A 12,506-nucleotide genomic window follows, 5' to 3' on the forward strand; every position below is an offset into this window, starting at 1 on the left:
GCATAGTGGAGGGATGGTTAATTTGCATGTTTTTTTATTATGTAGGATTTTCTATTTTTCTCTTAATTTATATCAGTTTTATTTTATATATTTTAAGTTCTATTGTTAGATGCATATATGTTTTTACTTACTAAATATTTTTATATATTAACTAGAGGCCCAGTGCATAAAATTTGTGCACTGGGGGGGATGTCCCTCAGCCCAGCCTGAACCCTCTCAAATCTGTGACATCCCTCTCACTATTTGGGACTGCTGGTTCCCAACCGCTCGCCTGCCTGCCTGCCTGATAATCCCCTTACTGCTTCTGCCTGCCAGCCTGATCACCCCCTAACCACTCCCCTACCAGCTTGATAGTCGCCTAACTGCTCCCCTGCTGGCCTGATCGCCCCCAACTGCCCTCCTCTGCAGGCCCGGCCACCCCCAATTGTTCTCCCCTGCAGGACTGATCACTCCCAACTGCCTTCCCCTGCAGGCCTGTTCACCCCAACTGCCCTCTCCTGCTGGCCTGGTCACTCCTAACTGCCCTCCCCTGCTGGCATGGTAGCCCCTAACTGCCCTTCCCGCCATCTTGTGGCAGACATCTTGTGCCCACATGGGGGGGCCATTTTCTGCCCACATGGGGGAGGCCATCTTGTGCGAGGGCATGACAGTCAATTTGCATATTACTTCTTCACTATATGGGATACTTTTATCATTACAAAATATCAATTTTTCATCTAGTAAAATTATGGTAATAAACTCTATCTTCTCTAGTATTAATTTATTTACTCAGGCCCTATTTTGGGTTACTTCTTGATATGTTTTTTTTCATATTTTTACTTTCAACCTATTTGTATCTTTGAAATTAAAGTGTTTCTTATAGATTCAGTGTATACCTTGATCACGGTTTTTTAATTCATTCTGTCAATTTGTTGCATATGTTTGGAATATTAATCCCTTTATAATCTAAATCATTACTGATAATGTAGAATTTACATCTATCATTTTGCTATTTGGTTTATGTCATTTTTATGTGTCTAATGTCATTTTGTTTAGCTGTTACTTCATTTCTGCCTTCTTTTGTTTTAAACATATTTTTAGTGTACTATTTAATTATGTTGTCATTTCTTATTTTATTAATTTTTTTTTCTTTTTAGAGAGGAAGAAAGAGAGAGAAACATTGATGTGAGAAATATTGACATCGATTGGCTGTCTCCTGCATGAGCCCTGACCTGGGACCAAACCCACAACCTGGTTACATGCCCTGACTTGAAATCAAACCTGCCACCTGTTTGTGTATGGGATGATGATCCAACCAACTAAGCCAGACCACATAAGGGTGTTGTTTCTTTTACTGTTTTTTCATTATTTTCTCAGTAGTTGCCTGAAGATTACAAATAACATTGTTACTTACAATAATTTGAATTAGCACTAACTTAATTTTAATAATTTTAAAAACCATTGCTCATATATAGCTTCATTTTATTTCTATTCTTTGTGTTCTTATTGTGATAAAATTATATCTTATTTATTATGTGCCCATTAAGAGAAATTCATAATTATTGCTTTATACATAGCAATCTTGTTTTTTACATAGGGAGGAGAAAAATATTACAAACAAAAGTACATTTATATTGTCTTTTATATTTATACTAGAGGCCTGATGTACAAAATTTGTGCAAGGGGCTCAGCCCTCGCAGCCCCAGCTTCATCCAGAAGGTAGTCCGGAAGGATGCCCGGAAGGTCATTCAGCTGTCCGGTCTAATTAGCACATTACGCTTTTATTATTATAGATTGTCACAATTACCAGTTCTCTTTAATTTTCCATATAAATTCATATTATCAACTGAGAACTGAACTTTGGAGGAGCACCATAATGTTTGCCACTTTTTATCTCTCTCATCTTTCTATCTGTATCTCTACCTTTTTAGTATTTTTTTTTTTTTAGTTTGTTTGGTCATTTGTTTGTCTGTTTCATCTCCTGGCATTCAAGGAAATCTCTGTGGAAACTTCAGCTGAAAGTAAGCTAAAGGAACAGATATTTCAGTGATCACACACAACAAGGAATAGTAGACAAATCCTTAAAAATAACTGTCTTTAATTGGCTCAAAAATTAAGGGGAAACATGGACAGAGAACTAAGGAAAATTATACATGACCAAGATGAAATCAACAAAGAGATAAAAGTTATAAAAAGAAACTAGTTTAATATTTGTAACTAAAAACTATAATAACAAAAAAAAATCACTAGAAGTGTTCAATAGTGGATTTGATCAGGTAGAAGAAAGAATTAGTAAATTTAAAACTAAGATCATTAAAATGATTAGGGATTAGAAGCAGAAAGAAAACATAGCAGAACCTAAGAGACCTGTGGGATACCATCAAGTGGACCAACATATTATAAAAAGATAGTTTAATATTTGTAACTAAAAACTATAATAACAAAAAAAATCACTAGAAGTGTTCAATAGTGGATTTGATCAGGTAGAAGAAAGAATTAGTAAATTTAAAACTAAGATCATTAAAATGATTAGGGATTAGAAGCAGAAAGAAAACATAGCAGAACCTAAGAGACCTGTGGGATACCATCAAGTGGACCAACATATGCACTGTAGGAATCTTAGGAGAGAAAGAGAGAGAGAGAGAGAGAGAGAGAGAGAGAGAGAGAGAATCCTAATATATAAAAACCCAGGGTCTGTAACATCCAAAACAACTGAAGGCTCAATTGACTGGAATTCAGTCCTGCAGTCAGTGCTGGGTTGCCATGGCGACCCAGCACTGACTGCCACTGCTGCGGGTGCCCACAACCCAGACTGACTGCCGAGGGGGCTGTGGATTAGGCCCGAAGAGAGGCCTGGAGAGAGAAGCAGGGTCTGATCTGTAGCCTCTGTGGCAGCTGTTGATCAGCTCTTGCCTCTCTCTTTCTCTCCAAGCCTGGCCAGCAGACATGCCAATCTTTCTTTTGGGCCTCTGCTGGGCTGCTGATCAGCCCCGCTTCTCTGATCAGGCCCATTGATAGTCCTGGAGACACTGACTAGCATAGAAACCAATCAATCAGAACCAAATCTGGGTGAAGTGTGAGGAGCCAATGGCTGCCAAGAAGGTGGAGATTTTGATGCTGACTGGCATAGAAACCCACCAGTCAGAACCAAATCTGGGTGAAGTGTGAAGGCAGAACCTAAGGTGGGGGCTGAGGAGGTGTTTTAAGGGCAACAGATGTTTGGTATAAGGTGTAAGAAAGCGGTTCAATTTTTTAATGACTGGTTTGGCAGTATAGTGCATATGGCTGGCTATCAGTCCAGATATAGAGATTATGTATTTTTGTCTTCCAAGAGCACCTCCTCCTGATGAAAAATGCTTTTCTCCCCCATTTAAGCAATCCTATCTTATATAATCTATATATACTACTAAAAGGGTAATATGCTAATTAGACCAGGTCTACTGGCCATCTTCTGGATGCCCGACTTCCTTCTGGACAGAGCCATGGTGGTGGGGGCCAAGGTAGAGGCTGTTGGGGGAGATCAGGCCAGCACGGGAGCAGTTAGGGGTGATCAGGCTGACAGGGGAGAGCAGTTAGGGGAGATCAGGCCAGCGGGGAGGGCAGTTAGGGGGTGATCAGGCTGGCAGGGGAGGGCACTTAGGGGGCGATCAGGCCAGCAGGGGAGCAGTTAGGGGGCGATCAGGCCGGCAGGCAGAGGCGGTTAGGGACGAAGCAGGGGAGAGCAGTTGGTGATGAGATCAGGCCGGCAGGGGAGGGCAGTTAGGGACAACCAGGCAGGCAGGCAGAGGCAGTTAGGGGCAATCAGGCAGGCAGGCAGGCAGGCAGAGAGGTAAAGGGCAATCAGGCAGGCAGACAGAGGCAGTTAGGGGCAATCAGGCAGGCAGGCAGGTCAGTGGTTGGGAGCCAGCGGTCTCAGATTGTGAGAGGGATATCTGACCGTTGGTTTAGGCCCAATCCCACAGGATTGAGCCTAACCAGCGGTCAGACATCCCCCAAGGGATCCCCCATTGGAGAGAGTGCAGGCTGGGCTGAGGGAACCCCCTCCCCCCATGCACAAATTTTTTGTACCAGGCCACTAGTATTTAAATAAGTAATAACCACAAACATCCCAAATTTGACATTTATTTTCTACCAGTTCTAGGGGCCATAATTCTCAATAAGGTATGAGTGAGATTCAAGTTATGATTCATCCTGAGGCAAAATTTCTCTTCAGCTTTAAAACTGTGAAACCAGACAAGTTGTGTGGCTTCAAAATTCCAAAAACACTGGTGGGAAAGGCAGAAAATAGACATTTCCATCCCCCCAAAAGAAAAATTTGTAAAAAAGAAAGGGGTAATGTTTTTCAAGCAAATCCAAAATGTCCCAAAAAAATACCATTAGACCTTAAGGCTCCAGAATAGTCCTGTTTGGCTCAATACTCTTCTCTTCAGGACTACTTACTTAGATAATACCATTGATCCTGAGATCTTAGGTGGTGAGTCCTTCCTCTCAGCTCTGCAGGGTGATGCACCCCTAGGCACTGGGTAGTGGCATTTTGGCCCTCTGAAATAGAGGAGTTGGCCTTATACTCTGAAACCAGAGAGGAAACAGCCTTCCCCCTTCATCCTATAGTGGGAGTATAGCTCTAATAACATCTGAGTCACATTCAACATTGTTCTTTTCTTTTCTTGAAGGATAATGCCTGCTCAATGTCAGAAAACCTACTGTCCCATCTTATAGAATCACAGAAGTCCACAACCTTTCTTTATTCTGTCCCATTATCTCTTTCCCATTTAATCTCAGCTAGCTATTTCTGCTGGAATAATCCCATCTCTATTCCTGGGTTACACTGAGTTGGCTGATTAAATCTACCGGTAATCTCCTTATGAAGCCATAATTTTGGTGTTCTCTCCAGAACATGCTGTCTTATTTTTTCAATATGAATAAACTTAGAATTTTCCAAATCTTCTAGTTTTGAAAAAGAATTCTATTTTTGAAAAAGAATTCTATTTTTGAAAAAGAATTCCTTCAATTTATCTCTCTCTCTCTCTGCCGGCCTTTTCCTTCAAGCAGTATGGAAAAGCCATGGTTCATGCTCAACACTTTGCTGAGAAATCTTTTCAGGAAGATGTTCAGAGTTTTATCACACACATGTATTATCTTCAATAAGACTACTAGAACACAGTTAAGCTAAGTTCTTTGGCACTTTATAACAAAAATCACCTTCCTTCCCTCCAGCTTCCGATAGCATGGTCCTCATTTCTGTTGGAGACCTCACCAGAAGCACCTTTGATGTTCATATTTTTATCAACATTGTGTTCATAATTATATATATGTTATCTAAGACTAGTGGCCCGGTGCACAAAATTCATGCATGGGGGGGATGCTCAGCCCAGTCTGCACTCTCTCCAATCTGGGATCCCTCGGTGGACATCCCTCTCACAATCTGGGACCACTGGCTCCTAACCACTCACCTGCCTGCCTGCCTGATTTCCCCTAACGAATTCTGCCTTCCAGCCCAATTGCCCCCTATCTGCTCCCTTGCCAGCCTGATTGACAACTAACTGCTCCCTTGCCAGCCTGATTGCCCCAACTGCCCTCCCCTGCTGGTCTAATCATCCCCAAGGCTTTTATTAGTATAGATAATATGCACATTGAAATGTACAGATGTATCAGGCAGGCAGGGAAGGCCTATCATGCAATAGTAGACCTTCCTTCCCTCAGCTGCCAACACTGGCTTCCCTCTGGCACCCAGGAGGGGCTCCCCTTGCAGCCCTGGCTTTGTCCAGAAGGATGTCCAATCTAATTAGCATATTATGCTTTTATTATTATGGATATATAAAATCTCAGGACACTTTCTTGAAATTTCTTGAAGCAAACAATAGAAATCAATTGCAAAGTTCTGAGGAACCCAGAACTTCCCAGAACTCTGATGGCATTACATTGAAGTCCTTGACCTGCCCAAACTGCAGTTTCCATTCTGCATTACCTGTACTGCTTCTTCACCTTTGCTTGTTTCAGAATGGCAGCTTGCCAATAATTGGATAATTGTCAAGGTCTCCTAGAAAGTGCCTAGACTGGAGCGGCATCCACTTTCCTCTGAAGATGCACACATATCATTTTGTCTCATTTCCAGCTCCTTCTTTCACCATCTAGTATTTTTGGGATGGTCGTTCACTGCCACATGCCCAGCTTTCAGAGCTGAACAGAAGCTTTCCACCCAGACAATTGTGGATTCAGACCCTGAGCCTATCCCTCCTTATCTGGAAAATAAAGTTTAAAACACACACACACATCTATTTTATAACATTCTAATGATAGGAATAAAGTGTCTAATGTGTGAATGATGCTTAAAGGTGACAGACCATTAAAATAGCAAAGAACTTATCTTTTTTGAGTGAGTCTGGTTTTCAGGGAGTCAGGCCCTTTAAGGGGGCATCACCCTAGTTTCCTATGTCAATCGTCCTGCCTGTCCTGGGGCTGGAGGCAGCAGCCTTGTAATCCAGAATTGATGGCTGTGAGCTGCCTGTGCCACCAATCCGCATCCTGGAAGGAGCGAGCCTGTGGCACATGAGCAAGTGAGTGAAAGCGGTGTCACCTGCAGGTGGCAGTGCAGCTGAAGCCTGTTGTTCCCTGCCTCTCTCTCCTTGGAATTCCTCCACAGGAGGTGGATGAGCTGTGTGCTGTTGCGCTGCTCCTCTTTGTGCATCCGTTCCCCAAATAGGGGCTCCTTATTCCCCACTGCCCACATCCCTATGTGGCCTGGGCACTCCATCTGCACACAGTGCCCCACTGTGGCGCCCAGACTGGATGTAGCATCCCCGTCCAGCTCCCATCATTGCCCATTGCCTCAGAGGCCGGGGTGGGACAGAGGACTCCAGCAGGGCGGCCGCTCACGCTGCCCTCTCTCAGTGGCCAACCCCCTCTGGGACTGGAGGACTTTGGCAGGGCTGAGAGGACTGGGCACCACCATCTTGTGGCTATGGGTGCCTCCATCTTTGTGACAGAGTGACAGTTAATTTGCATATCACCCTTTTATTAGATAGGATGATAGAAGCTTTCTCTACACTATCCTCTATTCTTTCTGTGCCCTCACAAGAATTCCCTTTCATTTCTATATTTCTCTCAATAGTTTCTTCAAAGAAGCCTAAACTGCCAGCCTTTACCTATTACTTAGTTCCAAAGCCACTTCCACAGTTTTAGGTATTTGTTTCAGCAGTACCCCACTAGTGTACCAAAGTATGCATTAGTAAAATTGAGCTGCAATAACAGAACCAAGACTGTGATTATAAATACAAGATCAAGATGCCAGCAAGGTTGATTTCTAGTGAGGCCTTTCTTCATGGTTCATGGACCAGACAACTTTTCACTGTGACCTCATTTGACCTTTTATCTGTGCACTGGCAGAGAGAAAGTTCTGATATCTTTTCGTTTTCTTATAAGGACACCAATCCTATTAGATAAAAGTCTCACCCTTATGATCTCATTTAACCTTAATTATCTCTTTAAGGCTCTATCTCCAAATATAGACATTGGTATTTAAGTTTCAACATACAAATTTTGGAGCAACAAAATTCATTATATAACAGAAGGGATTCAAACATGCCATTACAAATTTTTTAGAGACAACATTTTTTGTCAGTAAACAAAGGAGGACAATAACGGAATAAATGAAGTGCAAAAGAAGTTGTAAGACATACACAAAACAAATAATAAAATAAATTGAAAGTACCAAAATAATATTTGGAGACTTTAATCTTTTTCAATAACTGATAGAATAACCAGAAGAAGATTAAAAAGAACGAATACGACTTGAACAATAATGTAACTCAATTTAACCTAAAGACATATAAAGAATATTCCACTCAACAACAGCACAACAAACATTGTTCTAAATGTATATGAAACATTCTCCAAGACAGGACATGTATAGGGCCCAAAACAAGTCTTAATAAGTTTTAAAATATTTAAATTACACAAAGTATTTTAGCAATCACAAGGGAATAAAACTGGAAATCTATACCACACACACACAAAAAAAAGAACACCCTGGAAAATTCAGAAATATGTGAAAATTAAAAAAATAAAACACCCTAATAAAAATATATTAGGTCCTAGAATAAAACACAAAAGAAAGTAAAAATAATTTGAGATGGATTAAAATGAAAAGCAAATATACCAGTATATGTGGAATACAATAAAAACAGTGTGTAGAGGGAAATTTATAGCCATAAACACTTATATTAAAAAGAAATACCTCACATCAATAACCTAACTTTATACCTGAAGAAACTAGAAAAAAAAAAACTAAGCTCAAAGATAGAAGGAAATAATAAAGGTTAGAGTGCATATACATAAGATCAAATGTAGAAAATAATAGATAAAATCAATTAAACCTAAAGTTGGTTCTTTAAAAGTATCAACAAATGTGACAAACTAACTAGATTTACTATGGAAAATAGGTAGAACACTAAAATTACTAAAATTATAAATGACAGAGGAGACATTACTACTGAATATGTAAAAATAAAATAGATTATAAGAGAAGACTATGAACATTTACATGCAAACAAATTGGATAGATGAAATGGACAAATTTCTAGAGACACATAATCTAGCAAAACTAATTAATTAAGAAATGGAAAAAATCTAAAAAGATATATAGTTACTAAACAGATTGAATCAGCAATCAAACTTTTCCTAATAATAAAGGCCCTGACACAAATGGCTTCACTGGTAAAGTCTACCAAACATACAAAAACATAACACCAATTTTTCTCATACTCTTCTAAATAATTAAAGAAAGAGAACACTTTCTTATTAATTAGATGATGCTAGCATTAGCCTGATACTACAACCAGACAAAGACACTACAAGAAATGAGAACTACAGACCAAAATTCCTTATTACTATTAATACAACTGTTTCAACTAAATATTAATGAGCATAATGCAACCTACTAAAAGGATTTTACGCCATGACCAAGTGTGACTTAATCTTATAATGCAAAGGTCATTCAACCTGAGAAAATAAATCAATGTAAAATAATACAAAAAAAAAGCCAGGAATATAAAGAAAATTCTTCAACATGATAAAAGGTCCATATGAATAACCTACAATTGACATCATAGTGAAGACTTAGTGCTTTCCTGCTAAGACCAAGAAAATGATACCTGAATTTACCACTGCTATTTAACGTAGGTTGGAATTTTAGCCAAAGTAATTAAGCAAGAAAAATAAATAAAAGAAATCCAAACTGAAAATGAAGAAGTAAAATTATCTCTATTTTCTAATGAACATATCTTATATGTAGAAAAATCCCAAAGAATACACACACACACACACACACACACACATACTTAGAGCTAATAAATAGCTAATAAATAAATTCAGTAAAATAGCAGGGTATAAGATGAATACACAAAAATAGTTGTGTTTCTATATATCAAGGGTAAACAATCTAAAGAGGAAACTTATAATAGTATATAAAATAATAAAATACCTAGACATAAATTTAAGCAAGGACATGTTCATGGGTTGAAAGTCTTAATATTGATAACATGTCAATATTACTCAAAACAACCTACAGATACAATTCCTGTAAAAATTTCAATGCTCATTTATTTTGCAGAAGTAGAAGAGATAATTATCAAATTCTTATGGAATTATAATGGGCCCCAAATAGTCAAAACAACCTTGAAAATGAACAAAATTAGAGAAATGATACTTGTAAATTTCAAGACTTACTACAAAGCTACTCTTAATAACATAAGGACAGACATATAAGATGATTGAAAAAGAACTAATGGTCCAGAAATAAACTCATATATTCATGGTCAACTAATTTTCAAAAAGTATGCCAGAATCACTCAATGGGGAAAGAGTAATCTCTTAAACATATAGTTCTAAGACAACTGGATAACCACATGCAAAAGAATGAAGTTATACTTCATACCATATACAAAGTTAACTCAAAACCATAAATATTTTAGAAGAAACATCGGGTAAATCATCATAACCTTGGAGTTGGTGATGTTGTCAGATATGATACCAAATGTATCAACAACAACAACAAAGAAAACACACACACATAAATTAAACAATCAAATTAAGAACTTTTGTGCATCAAACATATTTTCAAGGAAACAACATATAGATGAGAGGAATTATTTGCAAATCATATATCTGATGAAAGTTTATATCCAGAATACATAAAACTCTTACAAGTCAAAAGGAAAAAGACAAATCATCCAATTATAAATGGACTAGAAACTTAAAAAGACATATTTGCAAAGGAGATGGCAATGGCCAAAAAGAAAATTAGCAAAAGATGTTCAACATCATTAGTCTTTAGAGAAATGCAAATCAAAACAATATAGAGATATCACTTCACACTCTTGCTATTATGTCATAAGTAAGAAAAATAAACAGGTCCTGAGATTTGGATGAATTGAAACCCCTATCCACTGCTGGTGTAAATATAAAATGGCCAAGCATTTTTGAAAACAGTTTTGTGGCTCCTCAGAATGTTAAATATCATTACCATATGAGCATGCAATTCAATCCTAGGTATATACCAAAGGAATTTAAAACAGAGACTCAAACATGTATATACACATGCATGTTTAATACTAGCACTATTCACAGCAGCCAAAAGGGGGAAACAAAGCAAATATTCATCACCAGATGTGTGGGTAAATAAATCCTGTTATATACATACAATTAAAATACAATATTGTTTTACCATAAAAAGGAACAAACTACTGATCCATACCACAATGTGAATTATATACTATGAAAACATTATGCTAAATGAAAGAAGCCATATACATGGGTTCACATTTTATATGATTCAATTTACATGAAATATCCAGAATAGATAAATTCATAGAGATAGAATAAAGATTGGTAGTTATCAGAGGCTGGGAGGAATGAGGAAGTGGGGCAACTGCTTAATGGATAAGGGTTTTACTTTTGAAATGTTTTGAAACTAGATAGAGGTGATGGTCACAATTATTGTGAATATACTAAATGTCACTGTTTTTTTACTTTAAAGTGGTTAATTTTATGTCATATAGATTTTACCTCAATAACTCTTTAAAAAAGAAACAAATGCAGTATTAGGATATGACACCAACATAGAGGGAATTTTTTTTTACCCTAAAATACATTATTCATCACTGTTGTACTTTTTAAAACCATGATGGAGGTACACAATTGGAAAATTCCTGTGTAACTTCTTGTTCTAAAATTACAAGGATTTAGTCATCCTATACCATTTATCATAAGAGCAAAGAAAAAAACAAAAACTTGGCATTTGCTGGGCAATAGCACTTGATTCTAATTAATTAGTAGCCAAGTGATTAATTCTAGTGTTATTATAATTGTCAGCACATGGAGGTCTATTCTAATAAGGTCTGGTCTTTATTCATTTTAAGACTCAATTTTTTCCTTCTATAAATGACAAAGCAGTTCAATTCAACTAAGTTTTTAACTAGTAGTATTCCAGTGCTGAATATAAAGATGAATGGAATATGATCTCCTCATATACATAGTTCACAGGATAATAGAGAAATAAAAATATGATCTGCAGACAATTGATATGTAGTAGTAAGTGCCCCGGGTAAAGAGCTTCAAAGATAGGCACATTTACCCAGTCTCAGCATAGAAGGAATTCTGAAAGCTCTCTTTGATCCATGTCTGAGTTGAGTCTAAATGAATGTAAAGGAATTAGCCCCATGTAATGTGAAGAGGATGTCATTGAAAAGTTGCCAGGGACCTGACCGGTATGGCTCAGTTGGTTGAGCATAGTCCCATATACCCAGAGGTCACCTGTTCTATTCTGGTCAGGCCACAGGCCCAGGTTACAGACTTGATCCCTAGTAGGTGGTGTTCAGGAGGCAGCCAATCAATATTTCTCTCTCTTTCCCTTTCCCTTCTCTCACTAAAAAAATAAATAAACCATCTATAATAATAAATGCATAATATGCTAATTAGACTGGACAGCTGAACGACCTTCCGAACATCCTTCTGGATGAAGCCACGGTGACGGGGGCCGAGGCAGAGGCGGTTAGGTGCAATCAGGCAGGCAGGCAAGCAGTTAGGAGCAATCAGGCAGGCAGGCAGAGGGGTTAGGGGCAATCAGGCAGGCAGGCGAGTGGTTAGGAGTGATCAGGCAGGCAGGCGAGTGGTTAGGGGGGATCAAGCAGGCAGGTAAGTGATTAGGAGCCAGTGGTCCTGGATTAAAAGAGGGTGCAGGCCGGGATGAGGGACACCCCCCCATGCATGAGTTTCATGCACTGGGCCTCTAGTATAGAGTAAACCCTCAGCTAATATCATCCTCAATGGTGAAAAACTGAAACCTTTTCCTCTAATATCAGGAACAAGGCAAGGATGTACACTCTCACTACTTTTATTCAACATAGCGCTGGAAATCCTAGCCAGAGCAGTAAGACAAGAGAAGGAAATAAAAGGCATCCAAATAGGGAAGGAAGAACTAAAACTGTCACTTTTTGGGAATGACATGATTCTGTATATAGAAAACCCTA

This window comes from Myotis brandtii, unplaced genomic scaffold (genome assembly GCF_000412655.1).
Source record: "Myotis brandtii unplaced genomic scaffold, ASM41265v1 scaffold11, whole genome shotgun sequence".
In the NCBI taxonomy this organism is placed as follows: domain Eukaryota; kingdom Metazoa; phylum Chordata; class Mammalia; order Chiroptera; family Vespertilionidae; genus Myotis; species Myotis brandtii.